The sequence below is a fragment of the Halichoeres trimaculatus genome, unplaced genomic scaffold (genome assembly GCF_033239565.1).
Source record: "Halichoeres trimaculatus isolate MK-OKI-2021-1 unplaced genomic scaffold, fHalTri1.1 fHalTri1_scaffold_12, whole genome shotgun sequence".
Taxonomy (NCBI): Eukaryota; Metazoa; Chordata; class Actinopteri; order Labriformes; family Labridae; genus Halichoeres; species Halichoeres trimaculatus.
In genome coordinates, this window is record NW_027437190.1 from 22,407,865 (window position 1) to 22,418,187 (window position 10,323).

The 10,323-nt window shown below is 41.6% G+C and overlaps 1 protein-coding gene across 3 annotated transcripts in view; it reads right to left on the reverse strand.

The window, feature by feature from the left end:
- Window positions 1-619, reverse strand: part of ddr1 (discoidin domain receptor tyrosine kinase 1) — a 50,949-nt gene extending 50,330 nt beyond the window's left edge. For 2 of the 3 annotated variants that reach the window (XM_074683052.1, XM_074683051.1), the window contains exon 1: window positions 227-619. The gene's annotated coding sequence lies outside the window, so the exon portion shown is untranslated. The remainder of the gene's footprint in view (window positions 1-226) is intronic. The other variant, XM_074683050.1, reaches the window with a different exon arrangement.
- Between the last annotated feature and the right edge of the window lie 9,704 nt (window positions 620-10,323).

Genomic DNA, 10,323 nt, shown 5'->3' on the forward strand with positions numbered 1-10,323 from the left:
CTCAGAAGCCCGTGGCAAGCGTCCAGAGCAGCCGTGCCCGCTTCACTAACACACCGAGACTTGAGGACGCCAAGCCACAGAGACAGACACACAGACATACACACAGACAGACAGACAGCTGGAAATATCCGCTGCAATATTATTATACACGCTTCTCCAGGAGTGAAGTGCGCGCGAGGGATAGGAGAAGCGCTCGAGACACTAAAAGGAGTTTGCCACTACTTACCTAAAAGACACGAAGAAGTGAGCTCTGACAGCAGTCCAAACTTTTAGAAAAAGTCTTTATCAGACGAAGTCAAGCAGCGTCTAGCCCTCAAAACCACGAGTCCACTGGATAATAATCCAAACGGCGCTCTGGAGCGGTTGTTTCGCTCAGCAGACGACCTCTGTCAAAACTCAGAAAACAACTAATTATCCGAGCCAGCTGAACGTACCGGCTGGTGCAAGACCCACCGCCTGACTTTCGCTTGACCCTGTTCGGTCAAATTGTTCAGAAACTTGTCGTCACTGAGAAGAAATACAACAAACACAGAGCGCGTCGGGTCTCTCTGCGCTTTTGGTCTCTTCGCTTTGGCCGCTCTCTGTCTGAATCTACGCAGCACCAACAAACCTCAGTCCGAGCTGCACAGTCGGACCAGCAAGCGCCACCAGGTGCCTATTTACATAACTGCACCGGCTATGTCCAATCACAGCGCAAAGCAAGGTGCCTGATTGAATATTCCAGCAGACGAACAACCCAATCAGAGCCCCTGTGGGTGGGCCCTCTGACCTGAGCTACTCTGTAGGGAGAACCCAGATATGAAGCCCTTCAGGGAAAATGCAAAGTTTCTTTGTCAGAGAAAGAAAGAGATATGGGGTATATGATACTTGATACTGCAGCACTTTCACCTTTTCATCACTTGTGTTTTGGAAAATGTCCTCTGTGGATACTGTGATGATATAAACTTGTAAAACCTTTGAATAAATCTGCTTGTCCCCTCAGCATCTGGCTTAGGTCTTTTAAAGTAGACCTTCAGCACTCTTCCTCGCTATTTACCTCTAAAGGAAACTTTATTACAGAGTATTGGTGGTGTAACTGTATACCATTACTGCCCCTGGGCTGTAATGACTCAGATTGAAGGGTTTGCAGCAAAGCACAGCAATGGAGCTGGAACCAACAGAGTCGTTGATATGAGGCCCTGAGGCAACAAGGCAGGAACAAGATGGGAATTTATGTTTTTAAAAGAGCAACATGTGTGTGTGTTTATGCTGGATTTCATAAAAAAGTTGAACTACTCGGGCTGAGAGAAAAGGGCTGTGCAGCAGTTACAGTATGTGTTGGTACTTGCCTGTAAGAGGGAGAGGAGGGGAACTTAAGCAGGCCCTCAATCAGCAGCCAGGGACAATAAGGTCATTTAAAACTGTGAGCTCCACCTTAAATAAACAGGGAAGAGGAATGCTGATACACTTTTTACTGCCTAGTGTTCCCTTTTGTGAGTGTATAAAACAGACTGAGTGTATGTAGGTGCTTTGGCTTTCAGTGTGGACTCAGTATGTCATAAAAGATGCAGTTATATCAAATATTTGGACTGAAACAGAGCCAGCTGTTGTTCAGACCATGCTGAGGTGAAAAGAAGTACCTTTAGACAGACCTATTGTAGTTTTCATGTTATTACTATTAAAGCTATAAATGCAGGTGGAGTTTTTAGATGAACTTTCTACATGGTAAAAGTTTAATCACATGACAATATATAGGGTAATAGTAAGGCTCACAAATTTTATTTCATGAATGTTAATGCTTGTTTCTATTTTTTATTTTTTTTTATCAAATTGTAATCAGTATTTCACAAGTGAAGACCCCTTTATTGCAAACGAAACCCTCCACCACTTCCTCTTCATAACCACTTTCCTGTCCCTCCCTCCCTCCATCCACCCAATGCTCGTTCTTCACATTTCTTTGTGTTTATAAAGACTTTAGCTGGACTTTCATCTGGTCTGGCCTCATTTCTTTCTGCATATCATTAACATTCTCTCACCACTTTTCAATTCAGGGCTCAGGGAAACCCAAACACACACACACACACACACACACACACACACACACACACACACACACACACACACACACACACACACACACACACACACACACACACACACACACACACACACACGCACATGTTTAATGGTTAAGCTCCCCTCTCTTTTGGTCCTGTGCATTAAGAAAAAAAAGGAAACGTGTGCAGTTTTTTCTCCTACTTAGCTGCAATGTGATCATGGTTTATTCATTTTTTTCTCAGTTTGGAGTCTATTTCCTTCAGGATAAGGTTTTTAACGTTATAACTTGTTTTTTAGTTTTGCCTGAAAAATTAAGAAAATGGTGATGATTTAGAGATGAAATTAAAGGTATTATAATGAGATCACTGTGTATATATGAGATTTATTTTTCCAGCGTTCAATGACAAAATGTTAACTGATTCCCAGAAATTATCCTGTGGATGAGCACCGTAATTCTCAGCTCTTGTTCCCTCGCTCTCCAGAGGCTTTTTCTCCTCTTTTCAGCCTTCTCTGTTGTGCACATCGTCCAACCAGCTCTGCTTTGTTCGTTGTCGGGGCAACTGCAAATCCCCTGGCAGAAATAATGACCTTTTTCAGTATTATTTCCTTTCTCCCCCATGCTTCTTCTCTCCTACTCCTTTTGTGTCTCACTTTCTCTTTACTCTGATCCTGTTACATTTTTTTTCATCCAAAATATGCTCAGTACCTCTGTAGAGTTGTGTTTTTTTGTTACTGAATATGCCCCCTCTCCTCCCTCCTCCCTCGCTACTTATTCTCGCTCCGAGTGAAAACCAGTGAGGCATCAAAAGCAGGTCTGATCCTGTGAGGAATTCACTCAGACACAGATACTAACACAGAAAAGAGAAGTTCAAGTTCTGTTGGATTTACTGTATGAGTCAGCAAGGACAAGAAAGCACTCGGTGAAGGTAGTCAAGGAGTGATAAAGAGAGTTGTCCAAAAATGCCAACAGTCTGCCAAGAGGAAGAGGAGGGCTTTTTAAACAAAGAGACAAGTGTGTCAAAAAGTTAGAATAAAGTAGTTCTTTTAAAAAGGGTTGCTGCATTCAGCAAAGGTACCAATTTAATCCGAAGCGTCTCTTCAGGGGGATGATAGATGATGTATTCCTGTGACACTCGGAATATGCAGCTTGAATTTATCACTTTTCTGATGTCACTGAATCAAAAATGGAAGTGTTCAACTCAAAGGCCTAGGATAACACACACACAGTGACACACACACACTCACACACACATGGGCAGCCTGTCCACCCCCCAGTCATGGTCTGACAGCTGTGCAGGCCTGCAGGATTCAGACAACACAGATCAGTTGCAGAATGTGAAGCTTGCAGTATGTTGGGAACCGGCGTAAAACCACATACCAAGCATACTAGCCCTGCAAACATCTCAGCACTGTCTTTTTCACTGGGAATCTCCAAAAACCAATAAATACCTCAGGTTTGTGATGTCAACAAAACCCTTTGGACTCAACTGAGTGTTTCTCCCCTGAGTTCCTTCTTTTCTCACATTCATGTGTGACTTCAGGTCTGTATTTGGTTCAAACATACATGCATGTGTAAAAGTGTGTGTACGTATGTCCATCTGTCCCCCCTGATGTCTGTTTACTGTCTCCACCAGTATCAGTGTCACAGGCTCAGGGCAGGTTGGGTTTGACTGGGAGCTGGTGGAGGTGTCAGGGGTCACAGGGTTAGTGTCTGCCCCAAGGGGAAGGTTCCTGAGTGGGAGGTCAGGGTGGGTTCCACCACCCTGGAGCACTCCTTTTAGGTGTTCACTGAAGGAAACATTTGTGTCAGCTCCTCTCACTTTCCACCGACTTTTCTGTCATCTTTTTTTGTCTCCGCAATTTTTCTAATTTTGGATGCAAGATTAAGTATGTGTTGCTCAAAAGATTTGTCCAATTTCTTTCCACCACACCTTTGACATTTTTAACTTGGAGCTGACAGGGATGTTGGGCACAGGAATAGTCAAAAACCTTTCTGTATGGGGAAGAAGGATGATCAAGTTTGCTCAAAAACATGAAGGTAACCCATTCATTAAAACTTTTGCAAAACAGAAGTCATTCAAAATGTGTAGCTGGTGTGTTTGAAAGAAAAAAAACTCACTGAAAGAAGAAGACATTCAAAGAGGAATCAAAGTGCAGAAAGGTTACATGAAATATGGTGAGGATATGGAGTATGGTGGACAGGCTACTTAAGAAGTCAGAAGTGTTATCATTGTGTCACAAGAGAATCAAAGCCATAAAAATACTGTTAATGTTTGGATTTTAGATCATTGAAGCCTTTTTTAAAGAGGAAATTGGATATTTTCAAGCATTCTTGTCAATCTTAACATCACGTATACACACAAAGCACAAAGCCTCTGAACAGATGCCCTTTGACACCACACACAGATAAAGAGAAGCTGCGGAAAAAAATCTAGTCTTGTCTGTGCCATCTACATGATCACACAGCTGGATGTGTGTGTGTGTGAGGTGTGATGAGCTTAGTGTTGTCAGGGAAATGTGGGACAAGGGAGGGTGAGGCAGTGGGGGTGAGGGTGAGGAAGGGGAGATGGGATTGTCGGGTGTTTGTGTGTGACCCCTCACACAGTCAGGAGTCCCTGGAGACCCTCTCAGCTGTAGCGGCGCACTTGTGCCTCCTTTTCCTCACAGAGGAGGGAAGGAGGGAGAGGGTGTGTGTGTGGAGACCTATTTTAGGTGTCAGGTTTCTCGACACCCCCTCCTCTCTTAGAAATCCCCTGCTATTCATCTGTGCACACACACACACACACGCACACACACACAAGTCTGACAGTGTGGAGGTCCACAGCTTCTGCTATGGCATTTGGGAGGCTCCCTACAACTGTCGCCCTCTGTTCAAACTGTCACTCCAGCCCCTCTAGGATTTGACTTCCCTTTTCCTCATCCCTCTCATCCCCCAACCCCCTCACCTGTCTGAGCCAGCCGTCGAATGAAAGGCCTCCCTTTCTTCTCCAGTCTCTCCCTGTTTCTAACTATAGAGCTTTGGGAATCATTCACTTTAACCACCATCGGATGTGCTCTGATCTTCTTTGTTTAGCCCATCACCCTCCTGTCTTTACCAATTACATGTTTAGCCTTTCCACTCCCTGGCTGTTTTGCTCAAACAATACTTTAAGTTGGCTGCTGGTTGCCTGGAACAGCCATGTCATGTTTTATGTGTCTCTGTGTGTTTGCGTAAAGACGGATAATTATAGCTGTCCTTTAATTATTTTAATTAATATTTAAATCCGCTGAGGCTCAAGGGGAAAATAAACTCATCTAATTTCTAAATATATTAAAGTCATTTTGAACATGCCTGAGGACATTATTGCCATGGTAACCCAAGTCTGATGTGCTTCTCCGTGTCTACTTCTGCAGCCTCCCCTTCCTCCCTCCTTCTTTTTAAGGAACTTTCAGACAGACTGTTGCTGGCTCCTTCAGCGAGAGTGAATGCTCGGGTAGATTAGAAGGAGCACTGTGGACGAAAAAGTGGGTGGGAGGGAGGGTGAGGATGGTGTGTGTTTGGGGTTGGGGAGGGGGGTTGACTCAGAAGGGTGCAAATGAGTGCCATGGCAATGCAGTGAGAGGTGGTGCTAAAAATACCTATTGACACATGGGCTCCAACTCACAAACAGACAAACACACATATGCACAGACCAATGAGCAAAGAGGTCTCATTCATGCACCAACAGGCAGAGAAACAGACAAACAGCACAGAGACATGCAGATGAAATCACACACACGAATACAACACATGAGTATAACAAGTGGAGAGCACAAAGCTGCCCTTATGATACAACAAGTGAAGTATTAAAGATCTTTCCCAGTGTGTATTGGCAGTGCTTTGTGTTTTGGAGAGCTCCATGGGCCTTTTCTCACTCAGCACAAGCGCTCTGGGCAAACAAACCCAGCTGCCATATTGTGACCCTCTGCAGGAGGAAGATGGGAAAGCTGCTCTGTTCACATTGTGTTGACTGCAGCAAATATTGTTTCTCAGTTTTCTTCATGGTGATGTAATGCTGGAACGCTCCACAGAGCCTGGATCCAGAGAAGAAAAGAAGAGGCAAATAGACTGTTTTGTTTCATTTTGCACAGTTAGTCAAGCAATTTCCTCAGAACAAGGGTGTTGTGTTCAGCTATTACAGTTCTGCTGTGACCAACATGTTTTCAAGTTAAGACTTTATGTTTGATAAAGACAAAACTGACCTCGACAGACTTTCACACAGGATTATAGACTGTACTTGAAATCTCTACGTGTTTCTAAATCTGCAGCCTTGATGAACTGTTGCTCAAAAATATATGCTTCATTCAGAGTGAAGTAAAGTCAGGAAAAAGACCCCTGAGAATTCAATTAACTTATGACAGTTTAACACGGTTACAGTGTTAAAAAAGCAATGTTACTGTGGTTGGCTTGGCTCAGCCAGGAAAAAATGTATCTTCAATTTTTTGTGTACCTCACTTCTTATTTTCAAGGCAAGAGATAAATTTCAGGGATATTTTTCTTTCTTTTTTTTGAAAGTTGATGAAATATTTGACCAAGAGTATGGTAACAGTAAAAGTCTCTTTTTGGTGAAACGGTCTTCTTCTAATGAAAATTTTATTTTGTGTAGTATATTTCTACACGTTTTGTTTATGTGAGGTTAAACTTTAAAAATGCATTGTACTTTATAAGTTAATAACTTGTTGACTACTTATCCTATCACCAATAATAGTTAAAAAAAAAAAAAAAAACCCAGAAAAACTACGTAAATTGAAAAAAATAGACCTATACGTACTCATCCACATTATTTGAGTAATTGTACCTAATTACCTCCCTCTAGATTGGATGATGGGTTTGGGTGATCAGGGTGTGAAGCTTCTAGACCCAGGTCACCACCAAAGCACTGCTGGAGCACTGCAACATGACTGGAGGGACAACTGCCCAAGCTGTAAATCAATGTGTGTGTGTGTGTGTGTGTGTGTGTGTGTGTGTGTGTGTGTGTGTGTGTGTGTGTGTGTGTGTGTGTGTGTGTGTGTGTGTGTGTGTGTGTGTGTGTGTGTAGCCTCTGTTTATCAGTGAAAAAAGTGACTCTATCAACACAGCAAAATAGAGACTCCTGGCACAGAATCAACAATACCTAAGGTGTATGATGATTGGAAATTCTGGACACACTCATTTTCCACCAACCCAACTCGCACAGACACCAAACAATACAGACATTTCATTCAGTGCACATATAAGAAAACAGAAGGACGGAAAGAAAAACCCTTAGAAGCTGTTTAAAGCATGATGAAAAGCTGATAGATGCTACTGATCACAGCCATTTTTCAAAGTGTTCATTAAAGATTTTGACCGCTACAAGAACAAAAAATCATTTAGTGACTCTCTGAGGCATCACAAGTTGCTCACCCGATGAGTTTTTAAGTCTCTTTAAAACACTTTATAATGGATAACCTTCAGAATAAAGAAAAATAGACTGAGTCCTTTTGGAAGAAGAAACTAGAAAAGACTCATAAACAGCTCTGTGATTCTTGTTTGGACAGGAATGAACTCTCCTCAGGGTGGAAGGAACCTTTAATCATTCACGCTTTGGTACAAGTTAACTTGAACTTAACTTTGTGGCTTTTCCTTTCTACTTCATGTCAAATAGAATTTTTTTTAACTCTGTAATCTTTGTGCTCAGATACATGCATCAAACATCTAAGGTTTACCTCATGTAAAGATGTTGGCTACTCACCAAAAAATGCAATAAATAAGCTCTGAACCATAAAATCTCACATAGTTAAAGATTAACTCCTGGGTAATGCCTAATGCAATGTTTATGATTTCTCTAAGATGTTAGAACTTCATGCATCAAAAGCAGCATTTTTATACTTGGTGTTTTGGATGCTGATACAGCACAGCAATGAAATGTTTCTTCCTCCAGAGCATCATAATAAACTGTGACCCATCTGTCCAACTGTAATAAAACTGACCCTGGTTGTTATGTCATATCTCACACATTGCATATAACTAGTATTACCAATACAAATGAGATGCCTGTATCAGCTTGGTGCACCTGACTATTAACTGCAGCACACACTCATAATAATGCTGGCTTTGATAGCCCTCTAGTGACCACAGAGGTGTACCTGCCAGCTCAGATATATCACTGTAATTTACTTTAATGAGATGTTTTGCAGTTTGGTTGTTGCTTTAAAGCCAACAGGGATTTTTTTTTTCTTTAACTGAAGCGCAAACAGAACTGTGGTTATTGTTGTTCTCCTTCTTCCTGAAAGCCTTTACAACCTCCCTCTCAGATTCATTTCAATCCACCTGTAAGATTGTGTGTATGTGTGTGCCTGCAGCACCCGTGGGAGCTATATAAAACCGGACTAATGATTATTCTCTGCTCTGCTTAAGCTCCAGCTCTCTTATGAAAACAGTTCATTGCCCCCTAGTCTCACCCACATGTTAGCCAGGGTCACCCAGGTAGTGAAAATGGGGAAAATTAGAGAAGGAAGGAGGGGGGTGAGAGTCCACTTAAATCCTGCCTGAGTTGTAAGAAAGCTTTCAAAAAAAATAAAACAAATAAAAAAAGGTCAAATTCAAACCACATGAGCATCATATAGGCGTGACTGGTGCAGGCAGCGAAGACATTCAACACAGCCGACTTTAATTAACAGTTTTGAAATGTATGGTGTCATGCTCCAGTAAATCTGCGGCCTTTGTCTGGCTCTAATTACAGCCATCCAGGTCTGAGGGCCACAACACAGTCTGAGCTCTAGCTGGGGAAATTAAGCAGCTTATGGCTCTGGCTTCAAATCGGAAACAATTCCAGATGATTCCATCTCTTCCCCCCTTTGAGTTTATGTAGTCAGCAAATAGCATCTCTGAGCACCATTCAAGCTGGCACTGAATCCAAATTATACAACAAGGGGATTTCCACCCACTCCTGTCCCGTAAATAATGATTATGGCAGTCCTCAGCGATCATTATAACGCCATCTCAGAATGGTGCCCAATGGGTCACGATGAGCATAACAAGATAATCACAGCAGTCTGATGGGAGGCCTGGAAAGATGTCCAGGGTGTGAAATATCCAAGAAACACTGTCAATACAGTCATCTCACAAAGGAAAGACATACAGTGCTCAGATGAGGCATAAATCTGAAAGATATGTTTCAAATTTCTAACACATGACCATGGAAATCATTTTATTAGAAGCTGAGAGAGGTGATAATTTTTTCCATATGCTTCACAGTTAATAAAAGCAGCAGTGAAGCAGACAATGCTTGTGTGTTTTATTGTCTCTCCTCCTCCCATGCATTTCCTGCTTTATTAAACGTTGTCATGTGAGACACTCCATGGAAAGAAAATGAAATAAAAAGTGCTTTGGTAAATAAACATCATTTTGATAACAGCTGACTTGAGGCAAATGCTACACTGATACTGTGGAAGCAGGTTTTTAACCATTCATCCATTATGTTTATGCTGTAACACATAATGCAAAGAGCTGTTAATACCTGCTAACCACAGATCCAATAATACATTGTCTCCATATAGTACTGGTTCTGTGGTTAGCAATAAGATTTGGCATGACATTCCTTCTACATATTAATAAACAGCTCCATTTTAAAACTATGTGCCATGAAAGCTTAAGTAATCAAATTAACTTTACTCTGCCTTAATAAGTCTTTGGTTTGTTTTCATGCTGATGACTTCAAATTTTGTACTGTCTCTAATTTATTGTGTAGTTTTCAGGGACGTTCATCACTTCTGAGTGTGGTGCTGCTCATCATTAGAAACACTAAATTTCATGGCAGCAATTATCAGTCTTTTGTGAGACCCCTCACTAATTACAAGACATCCCAGACCATAAAGTAGACTCATCCATAAATGTCTAAGCTTGTCCACTTGGATCACAATTCTCCTGCAAAGTTTGGTCAAAGCAATTAAAAACAGCCCCACCCCTATTATCAGCGTTGTAAAATTATAAATGCTAACTTGAGAGCTTCATTTCCGGATTAATATATTGCCATCAATTGCAAGTTCTTGCACTTCACCTTCACCATCTGTATTATATTTGTGTGATTGTTATTTTTGTCCATCCATCCTGCTCTTTAACCTCAACACAATCAGGGCAAATGTCTGGTTTTGTTTGTGGTATCTGCCTGATAAAGTTTCTCCACTTCACTATAACTTGCAAATTGCTGCAAATTGCTCTGCTCATGGTGGGCTAAGATGAAATAAGATTCCTTGTCTTAATGTTCTTTTTCTAAAGTATCTTGTTGTGATTTGGTACTATACAAA